Consider the following 10,823-nt stretch of genomic DNA (forward strand, 5'->3'; position numbering starts at 1 on the left):
CCCTCCCTATCTTCCCCACACCAGTCTGCCTTCCTCTGTCTATGCTGCTAATTTTCTTAAAGCTTAACAATTCTCCTAAGTTCTAGGTTCTGTCATCTGGGGCAGTTCAGGTTTTTTGTTTCTTTCATTGTTTTTGGTTTTGTTTTCAAATAAAAGTAGTCCATGAAAGGCCACAAAAGAGAAGAATGGACCATTGCTTCCTCTTTGTTCTCTGCAGTACTTTGGAGGACAGAAGCAAACTATGAAGACAGACTCTACAAGTCACTCATGTTGCAGTCTATTTATTCATACATTTTGTAATTAGATTTTTTTTAAAAAGCTACTAATTCCTTGATATTGCTTGCCCTGTTCTTCTCATTTGCTCATTTTCCCATCATCCACTACAGGCTAACAGCTGTTTCTCTCTCTTTTTTAATATTTGTTCCATTATTTTGCTAGGGTAAATATATCAAATATTATTATTTGTATTATGGTAACAGCGAGAGGCCCCTGTTGAGATCAGAGCCCCGCTGTGCTAGAACCCATATGTACACACAGCAAAAGACAGTTCATGCCCCACAGACCTTACACGTTGTGTAAGGATAGACAAGACAGGAAGACTACTTTGAATAGGCTTTCCACAGCCCTGGACACAGCAGCAGCCATTGTTAAAATAAAATGCAAGTGAGAGAAGGGGCGTGTTCTGGCTTTTGTTTCACAGGTGGTTGCTGAGGCCCAGAGAGATTGGGATTTACCCAAAGTCAGGCAGGAAGTCTGGGGCAGAGCTGGGGATTGAATCCTGATCTCCTGAGGCCCAGTCCAGTCCAATATCCATTCTATTCTTTTTCTTCTATCAATGTATAGTAATTAGTTGCTTTAAAACTCCATGGTAGTGGTTTTTACATCCTATATCTTGGTACATGGTCTGTGGCCAGCAGACAATTTCTGTCGAAACTTGAGATGATTTGAGCAATTAGTTTTTGAGATCCATAACTCAGACAATCAATTTTTAATCCTGTTTTTAAAAATGTCTAACTTCTTTTTTTTATTTATTTATTTATTTTTTTTGGCCACATCTTATCTCAGAAATAGCTTCTTCTAGAAACTTCAGATGAAGTTTACTCAGAAGCTTTGGGCAAGGTCTAGTGTGCACGACCAAAGCTGACACAGGGAAAGACATATTTGTAAGCTATTCACTGGCAAAATAAGGACTGTCAGCATGAGGTGGCAGGCTCCAACAGAATGTAAAGGGCTATCAGTTGACTGATGCAGACTTAAGCTTTCTTTGTTGTTTTTCAATAAGTTTCTAACCCTTCTCCTTGTGGAGAGAGCCTTCCAAGTGGAAATTCTTTGCTTGGGAGTTCTGTAATGAATTCCTCTGAAACATCAGAGATGGCCATGGCAGGAGATGGTACACTGGGTGGGGTGGGCCAATGCTTTGAGATGGTACTGAGCATTCTGTCTCTCTCAGGTGCTTGGCTGGCTGGTTCTTGGTCAGATGCTCAGGGTCTAACTTGATCGCCTGATGTGGGGTTCAAAAAGAAATTTCCCCCAAGGTCAGAATGGCAGAGACCTTGGGGTCTTTTCACCGGCCTCTGCAGCAGGTTACTTGCCAGGATTATCTGAGTATATCTTGATTAATTGTTTCCCTGCCATTGTGAGAGCCTCAGGTACTGATGCACCTTGGTCCACCCTATTCTTTGCGTATGGGACATAACTGTCTATTCTCCTGGTGGCAGTAATACTTTGGTCTAATCTCAGTTGCTGCGTTAGTGTGTGGCTGCTGAGTGGGGCTGGTGGCCTGTGCTATACAGGAGGTCAGACTAGAGGATCTGATGGTCCATTCAGGCCTTAAACTCTATAACGGTAAAAGAACAGAAAAATTCTGGCCCATTCCCCCTTGTTAGCTATGGCCTTACCCAGGCTCCTCACTCATTCACTTGCTACTGACATCTTCTCCTTCCAGGTGCACCCCATGCCAGGACAAAGACGACAGGCACCATCAGAGTGTTTATTACCCACCCACTCCTCTCTGATAGCTGCTCTTTTCTTCAGTGGTCATGCTAGCAGTACTACCAGGAGAAACTGTCCACTGCTCTCCCCTACTACAGTACATGAGCCAGACCAGCTCCTCCCTTGCCCTTACAAAGACTGCAGACTTCTTACAAGCCTATGGAAAAAGCTGACAAAAGAACATTACAAGTCCCACTCTCAGCAGCTTTAAATTTGCAGTGGAAATCCTCTCCCAACAGGACTGGAGAAGGGCTTAGAGACATGTCAGGAAAGAAAAATGAAATATTTTCCTGTCTTGGTTAAGCTCCCAACCCCTATCAACTGCTGTTTGAAGAGAAAGTTGAGATTACCCTGCAGAGAGAGAGAGGGAGCACACATCCCAAGGTTCCTCAGAACGAAAATAATCCAATTGTACCTTTCATACCGCAAGAAATGAAGCTCACAAATAAAACCATGAACCAACCATATTCTATAACAGCATCTGACTCTTTGCAGTTTTCCCAGAAAATTGCATGGGCATTCTGTGGCTCACTCCTTAGCCCACTTCCTCCCTTCCTCAATTCTAACACATCTGGCCCTGGTGAGTGTAGAAAGAGAAAAGGATGGACTTGTTTTTGACTCACATGCCAAAATTTCTGAATAGAACACTGGGCCTAGGTTCTATTTCCAGCTCTGCCACTGGCCTGCTGGGTGACCTGGGGCAAGTCACTACCTCCCTCTTTGTGGCTCAGTTTCTCCATCTGTAAAACACAGGGATAATCATATTCACCTTCTTTGTAAATCCCTTTGAGACCTACTGATGAAAACTGCTATTTAGGAGCTAGTTATTATTATTTATTATATGTTGTGTGTTACATAAAGAATCAAATCCTGCAGGTAAAACTCCCATTGACTTCAGTACCTAAGTAAGGACTCCAGAAAATATATATCTAGGTAGATGTGTGTGTGTGTGTGTATGTAAAGAGAGAGAGAACGTGCAAGGGTTATACTTAATTTTAAAATGGATGCCAGTGGTTTTCTTCTGAGCCTGTTTACTCACTGGGGTTCGTGGGAGGTCAAGCTGGGGACTTGCTTATTTATTTTCCTCACTTTGCCTCACAGTCCTCCTCCAGACCACTCTGGATAGGTTTTCCACTGCCCTGTTAAACTGACTAAGTGTGCTGGGTACAGTAGCATCCACTCAGAAAAGAAAAGCAAGTGAGATGAGCATTTGTAAGAAAAGAAGCTGCATTCTGGCTCCCAACCCAGCACAGACTGGGGAAACAGGAAAAAGTGCTGGTAAACGCCAACAGATCTGTACTGGCATTTTTATAAAAATCTTTTTATGTATTTACTTCAAAATTCTGGATACAGATGGACTTTCTAGGCCCACTATTTATTATTGTGTCTGCCTTGAAATAGGAACGGATCGCTTTGACTACCAGAATGGGATTTGCTTTTCTATCGTGCCTTTTATACTCGTGGAATCCCAAAAGGCTTTACTAAGCAATGACTTAGACATGAGGGGCTTTATTAATAATGGTAGTGCTGCCATGACTCTGTAGTTCAGATGGATCACTGTGTGTTCTCTTTCCTCTACAGCAGAAGTACACCAGTCTGATAAGGTGCTGTGCTAGGGCAGGATGCTGGCCCTTTCTCCACTGATAACAGACCTGGGCTAGCAGGGCTCGCACTAACACTCTAAAAAAAGCTGTGTAGACAGCACTGTGAAGTTGCAGCTGGGGCTGGAGCTCAGGCTCTGAAGACTAAAGAAGGGGATGGGCTTCCAAGCCCTGCCTCCAGCCCAAGCCACAAGTACAAAGCCCTGTCTAAACAGCTATTTTTAGAGCACTAGTGCAAGCCCCCTAAGTCTGTCAACCTGGGCTGGCAGGCTTGCTCCAAAATGCCGTGTTGACATACCCATAGTGCACACCTGAGAAGGGGAATTGTCTCTCCTTTCTTTCTCTAGCAGTTTTGCCTTTCTCTAGCAATTCTGTTTGGCTTGTCATCTGCCCCCCCTTTATGGTTGCCTCCACTGGGATTTTTGCCAGAAAAGTCTGTTGAAATGAAGCAAAATCCTGTTATTGTTTGCTGGATCTGACTATAAGTGAAATATGCATCACTGGATATTTTTGCTGCTTCCAAAAATACTCCCTTGACTCAACCACAGTTAAATGAAGATGAGCTTTTCAGGGAAAGACATCAACACTGGACAGAGGACTTGTTCCAGGTAGCATTTTGATAGCTGCTCTCCAATCCTCCATCCCGCTCATGGCTCCGTAAATACCTTCCAACTGGTGTAAAGGAGGCAGCCCATAGCAGATTGCACTCTGGTTTTGTCTTCATCAGCATTACCAATTAACTCAAGTTAGCAACCACATTTGTGCATGTCAGCCTGGACACCACAAATGTTTGTGTCAAACCTGGAACAAAGGTTTGGGGAGCGTCCAGACTGTTAGCTAACTTATATAACCAACCAATTGGAGTTAAAAATCCTCTGGCGTAGACACACAATGTTGCTATGTTATAACCCTGGTATAAAGTAGAAACAAAAACGTAGTGGCCAAGTGCCTCATGTTCAGGAAGCTCTGACAAAGAACTACAATTGTGGAAGAGCTCAGAATGTCTCAAATCCACTCCAGAACAAACGAAACACTAAAACACAGTGTGCCATACCAGCTCATTATATGCACTGGCCATCTCATTTCACGTTATAACATTACAAGTCCAGGCAATGTAATTATGCCCTCAGAAACCCTCTACTCAGAAGGAATAAGAGTAAGGGGGGGGGCTAGGAAACAATTTTAATAGAATTAAAACTGATGCGGGAGACAGAGTTAAGGGCTTTGGTTTCCCCTTGTTTTACAAATATGAAAGGCTAGACCCTACCTCACCCCTTCAGTGCCCTGGACACATTCAAGCTAAGGGTTCTGCCATCAGATAGCTTTTAAGCAGGAGAAATGAAAAACACACAAGTAACAGAGAATGTAACTCTCTACAACTGTGAGGTCTTTGTGGGGCAGACAAAGCAGTAGGGACGGACGAGGAATGAGATGGCGAGTTGTTTAGGAGTCTTGATGAACGCTTCAGTTTCTACTCTTCTATCTATTAGAAAGCAAGGGTAGCAGGAGGCTGCTTCTCCTGTTCACCTCTTGGGCCATATGCCCTTGAAGAAATTATCCAGATATGTGATTTCTCTAAAAGGGCATGATACAGGAAATGGTTTGGGAAGGGGAAAAAGCGATTCAGTATATAGTTTACTAGTTATTCTGTAGACTACTTAGTAAGAGAGATCATCTCCTGGACCCATCTCTGCTCTCAGCCCAACTCTCAATCACTGCCTCCTTGGTTCCCAAAGTGGTTCACTCTGCAGACTGCCAAGGAGGGCTAAGAGTAGTCCTGAGAACTATGGCTTACACCCCAGCATACGTGCAGGTAAAGAGGGAGTGAGTTGTGCCTGGCTGCTGCTGTTTCTCTCTAGCACAAGATACGTTGACTGGTGTGTGCACGCTCTTCTCGCTCTGCCCCCAGAACACATTTGGAACAACGAATGTATGTCTTTGTCTCAGTAAGTTCTTTCTCAAGGATATGTATTTTATGAATTGCTTTCAAACCCTCCCTCAACTCAGGTTCCCTCTCTCCCTCTCTAGGAAAATGCCCTTTTAGACAGTCGCCCAGCTTCTATGGGAATGGAATGTCCTTTTCTATTTCTCATAATCCCCTTGACCCATTCCTGCATTGAGAGAACAGAGAAACTGCTGAGCACTGTGCCTGTTCAATAGGCTAGTCTGAGACCTGCATTTGCTCCAGTTTTATTGTGTAAACAAAGCAGTATGTTACCCTGATCCCACTATCCAAACTCCTGCAGATAGGACAGGAAGCAAGAAGTAGTGTTAAGAAATAGAGAATTCCAGCTAGTAAATAAATCTGTTGTTGTGCTCCTGGGGAATTGGAATGAATATCCCAGAATGCATCTGTGTGCATATAGCACATTTCCAGGAAACAGTGTCCCCCCAAAGCAACAAGTCAGGTGTGTGCGTTACTGACTAACATCATTATCTCTTCATCACCCTGCTCTGGACCCATAAATCACCCCAGTTCGTAGTGGAAAAGGACGAGTAATGCAAAAAGGGACTTACCTCCTTTCCCCAAGGGATCTAAGTCAAGATGAAATCCTGTGGTTTATACATATAGGGATCTATTCTCCCACTGATGAATGAGGGATTTATGTGGATAAGACCTCGGAATATTAACAGGAATTATCCACAGAAAGCCTCACGTGCTCTGACAGAAGAATACACCTATGTGTTTCTCCATCTCGGAGTTTGGCTACAGCAATCAGCTAAGTCAACAGGAGTCAGTGCTTCCGATCCCTGTGGCTGAAGTCTAAAATGGAGGAATTAGCAAGATTTGCGGTGGACCTGCCAATGCCAACTCTGCATCAGAACTCTCTGGATGGAACTTTCAGACATGAACTGGTGCTCAGCGCCAGTCTGCACCAGGGAGAAAGAGAAGTAAGTGAGGAGAATTTTCCACACTTCTGAGCAAGAAAACAGGATTGACAAGAAAAATGATGCAATTCCAAGAAACTTATGAGTAAATCCCCTTTTCTAGAGCCAGACACTTCACTCTTTTTGGACAGAAGCTCACAGTTAGAGCTGGACTGTCTGTCCTTAATTTTTAACAAAGTAACCAAAAGAACTACATCAGTGTTTCTCAAACTTTTGTACTGGTGACCCCTTTCACACAGCAAACTCATGAGTGCAACCCCCCTTAAATAAAAAAAAAAAAAAGTGTTTTTAATTTATAACACTATTATAAATGCTGGAGGCAAAGCGGGGTTGGGGCTGGAGGCTGACAGCTCGCAACCCCCCATGTAATAACCTTGCGACCCCCGCCCCCCGTTTGAGAACCCCTGAATTACATGGTGTGGGAGGCTCCTGAGCTAACAAGATCTTCTCTCCTGAAGAACTGCATTCAGATCTAGCTAACTCCAGTAGTGAAATGAAGTCGCAAATGGGCATTTGTCTACAAAACCAAGACGGGGTTTAGGGCAGCTGACATTCTCTGCCCATGAGAAGCCCAGGAATTATCAGAAGGTGCTGCATGTCAGGCCTATCTGAGGTGGATTTCTGAGGTAGATTGTCAAAGCTGTCTATAGCAGCCAGGAAAGATGCTGCAACTAAAGACTGAAGTGAACTGGCAGAGGTGGGTGGGTGAGTCCATGATAAAAACTGAAGAAAGTAAAGAGCTACGGGGGAACATACAATGTTTTAGCTATTGATATTAAATAGGAATCGCATCTTCAGCTACCCTAGTTATAAAGATCACCAACCTTTCTGCTGGGATCAGGAAGAAATCCCTCCTCCCTCTCCCTGTATAACACTACCCTGTTTCCCCGAAAATAAGACATCCTCCGAAAATAAGGCCTACTTACAGTTTTGCCTCTCGTTGTAATATAAGGCATCCCCCCGATAATAAGACCTCCCCGATAATAAGGCATTTTTCATTTCTGAAAAATAAGACATCCCCTGAAAATAAGACCTAGCGCATCTTTGGGAGCAAACATTAATATAAGACACTGTCTTATTTTCGGGGAAACAGGGTATGTGGTGCATTAAGGAGGTTTTACACCTTTCTCTAAAGCATCTGACCATTGTGTAATATCCTTTTTTTGGACTACTGTAGATAAACGGACTGCAGGGTTTCTGATATAGTTGCACTTCCCTATTCTTCATGTCATGAAAAAAGAAGCCATACCTAGCACCGGTCTCTTTGTTTCCACCTACCTGGATGTGTGGGTCTTCCTTAATTGGCCAGATCCTCAGCTGGTGTAACTAGCATAGCTCTGTGCTGACCCAGCATATTCAAGACACACATTTTAGCCTGCGCTTTGAACTGCCTTTCACTCCCAGCAATGCTGCTTCATTTTAAATCTGCTGGCAATTTACATTCTGGAAGGAGGTTCCATGAATCATTCCCTAAAACTTCCATCTGAACAGGCCGCGTTGCACAGCACACACACAAGTTTTCCCGAATTGTATCCCAAAGTTGGAAGGACAATCATTGTAATGACTCCTGCCGGGCGAGGGTTGCAACCACTGCTCCCGGCTTTGCAGGAGAGCCTGACCCTCCAAATCGCAGCCTGGGCTTTGGGCTGAACGGCTTTTTATCTTCTCCTCTTTCTGCTTCATGCAGCTTATTCCTTTTTGCAGCGTGGCCTTTGCAAAGCCCAAATCCGGCTAGTTGCTCCCAGGGACCCACCGTGTCTAGCTTGCTCTTGGGCTCTGTTCTCTCCCTTCCTTCTGGCCGTACTGGTTAGTCACTAGGGGAACGCTAGGAGCAGGCGGAGTGCCGCGGGACTTACAGACAGACCAGGGGCCGCGCGCCCCCCGGATTGCCCCCAGCCGGTGCAGCCCGGCTCTCCCCGGCCCACCGCGCCCGGCCTGTGCTCGCTCTTCTCACGACCCTGGGGCGTGTCTGGAGGGGGGGCACGGGGCCCAGCCGCGCTCCTTGGGGCACGTTTCCTGCCCTCCTCAGGGCGCAGCTGGACGGCGCCTCCCTCGCGCACGGTCTCGGCTGAGGCTGAGCGCGCCGCGGGCATCAGCGCACGAAGGGTCCCCCCGCCCCGCCAAGGAACAAAAGCAGCGGCGGCGAGGCGCCGGGACCGTGCACGCGACCGGTTGCCTTACCCGGCTCGCTCCTCCCGGGGACGGCCGCGGGGAGCTCTGCCCGGCGGGACGGGCTCCGGCCAGGGGACCATCCGCGCTCGCTCCTCCAGCGGCGCAGCGCCTGCTCCGGGGAAAGCGCCGCTGCTTCCCCGTGCCAGGCTGGGGCTCGCTGCCTCCCCCAGCCGGCGGCCGGGCTCTCCCCCCTGGCAGGCACCAGGGCTGGATGCCGGGAGGCTGCAATGGACTAGAGGGTCGGGTCGGTTTCAGAGCAGCCCCCGGGGGCGGAGGAGCGAGCTGGCCTCCCCCCAGTACAGGCACCAGAGCCTCACGCCGCCGCCGGAGCGACTCCTGGCCCCTCGGAAAGTCGCTGCTGGGTCGGAGTCAGCGGCCGAGCCCGCGACGGGCGGCGCAGGAGAGTTCTCAAGTGAGCCAAAGTCACCAGCGGGTCCCCGGGCGGCGGGCGGCGGGCCCCGGGCTAGAGGAGGAGACAGGGGACTGGAGAGCTGCCTGCCCCGCCCCTCCCCTCGCCGCTCGCCCCCTCCTGGGAGCAGCCCGCTAACAAGGACCCTTCTGTTGGCTTTGTTCGAGACACTCCGCGCCGCCGCTTGCAGGCTCTCGGGGAAGTCGTGCGCTTGCCGCGCTTGGTGCTTGCGAGGCGGAAAGCTGCGCTCCGCGCTGGCGGAGGTGGCCGAGTGCGCATCTGGCCAGACAGGCAAAGGCTGCAGGAAAGGAAACTTGGGAGGGGGGACACGACAAGGTGGGGTGGGGGGGGGGGGTGGAGCGAAAGGACAGGACAGACTTCATCTCTGTTATCTCCGCACTTCTGATTTCATTATCCCTCCCCTCTGCAAGCGAGGAAATAATTTAGGAGGGAATCGCACGTCGGTGAGAGCCAAATCTCTGAAGTCACTCGGATCGTGACTTCCCACTGTAGTAGGAGGGATTTCAAGCTCCTTTTCAATCTGAATATTCCAAGGCCGTTGTCTACCCCATTTGTTCCAATTGTATCAATGGTAATTTTGCACACGGATCATGGGTGGGATATGACGCCCTTCTCGCTGTAGCATGCACAAAGGGAAAGAGATTACATAGAAGTAAAAGTGGGAAGTTGTGCATATCATCTCTCTCTTTTTTTTTTTTTTTAAGGAAAGTGCATTTGTGACTAAACAGTGTCCATACTAGTGTGGCTGGGTTTCGTATTTTCATTATTGTGTATTTTCTAATGCTCCGGGGCTCTTTTGATTATAGATGATGGACTGAATTTGTAGCCCTTCTTGCTCAGCTTTTGGCAATTCATGGTAATAATGCTTCCACTGTTTCCATTCCAGAGCAAGGGGATGTGATACAGTGCTGTGAAAGTTCTTTTTTCCAGTGGAGGGCAGGGTGTTAGATCAGCAACTGCTGTTGGAAGAGGACACTTCCTTGCACTCAGGTGTTGTGGTTTTAGTCTAATACCTGGATGGAGCAGATGCAGGATGCAGATCTGAATTTCAAACATCCCAGAGGTTATGGACATTTAGAGACAGGGTTTAAATTCAGGGCCATTTTAAGTTGTTACTGATGTGGTGACCCAAAACTTGTAGTTATTAAAAATATCTTGCATTGTCACATTATACTTCTAGCACTATAAGGTGTATATTCACCCCATTTATTGAAAGACTTCAGGGGATAACATTAATAGGTATATAACCATGTATACACAACTTTAATTCCACTTGAGCATTCAGATTACATTATAAACCACAAAGCAGCATTCAGATCACCAGTACCTGTGAGATGGAATTTATTTGTGTGACACTGCAGCAAGGCAGTTGTTTTGGAACAGCTGGATGTATACCAAAGATTCAGCAAACACATGAGCCTTAGATTTTTGTATTTTTTGTATTTTTCCTTGTATTTTTTTGTAAAAACCCTTCAGAGCTTGTAAACTTGCTGGCACTCTCCCCTCCTTTCACTGTAAACCCGAGTCTGCAAGCCCACAATGAGGTGAGATCCTCAAATAAATAAACCACATGGAAAACTGCTCCACCAAGGCCTTGTCTACACTACGAGAGTAGTTCGATTTTACTTGCATCGAATTTTTTGAATCGATATTGCAAAGTCGAACGTGTGTGTCCACACTAAGGACAGTAATTCGACTTTGTGCGTCCACACTAACGGTGAAAGCGTCAACATTCGAAG

At 46.7% G+C, this 10,823-nt stretch overlaps 1 protein-coding gene across 3 annotated transcripts in view; it reads right to left on the bottom strand.

Annotated features, from left to right (window-relative positions):
- The window catches only part of CHST3 (carbohydrate sulfotransferase 3), a 48,221-nt gene extending 39,471 nt beyond the window's left edge, over nt 1–8,750 (bottom strand). Inside the window, exons 1-2 of one of the 3 annotated variants that reach the window (XM_054035892.1) lie at nt 8,664–8,713; nt 2,616–2,732 (exon numbers count right to left, since the gene is read on the bottom strand). The gene's annotated coding sequence lies outside the window, so the exon portion shown is untranslated. Of the gene's footprint in view, nt 1–2,615; nt 2,733–7,760; nt 7,800–8,663 lie in introns of those variants that run through there. The other 2 variants (XM_054035891.1, XM_054035893.1) reach the window with 2 other exon arrangements.
- Nucleotides 8,751–10,823: the final 2,073 nt, after the last annotated feature.

Source organism: Malaclemys terrapin, chromosome 7 (assembly GCF_027887155.1).
Source record: "Malaclemys terrapin pileata isolate rMalTer1 chromosome 7, rMalTer1.hap1, whole genome shotgun sequence".
Classification (NCBI taxonomy): Eukaryota; Metazoa; Chordata; order Testudines; family Emydidae; genus Malaclemys; species Malaclemys terrapin.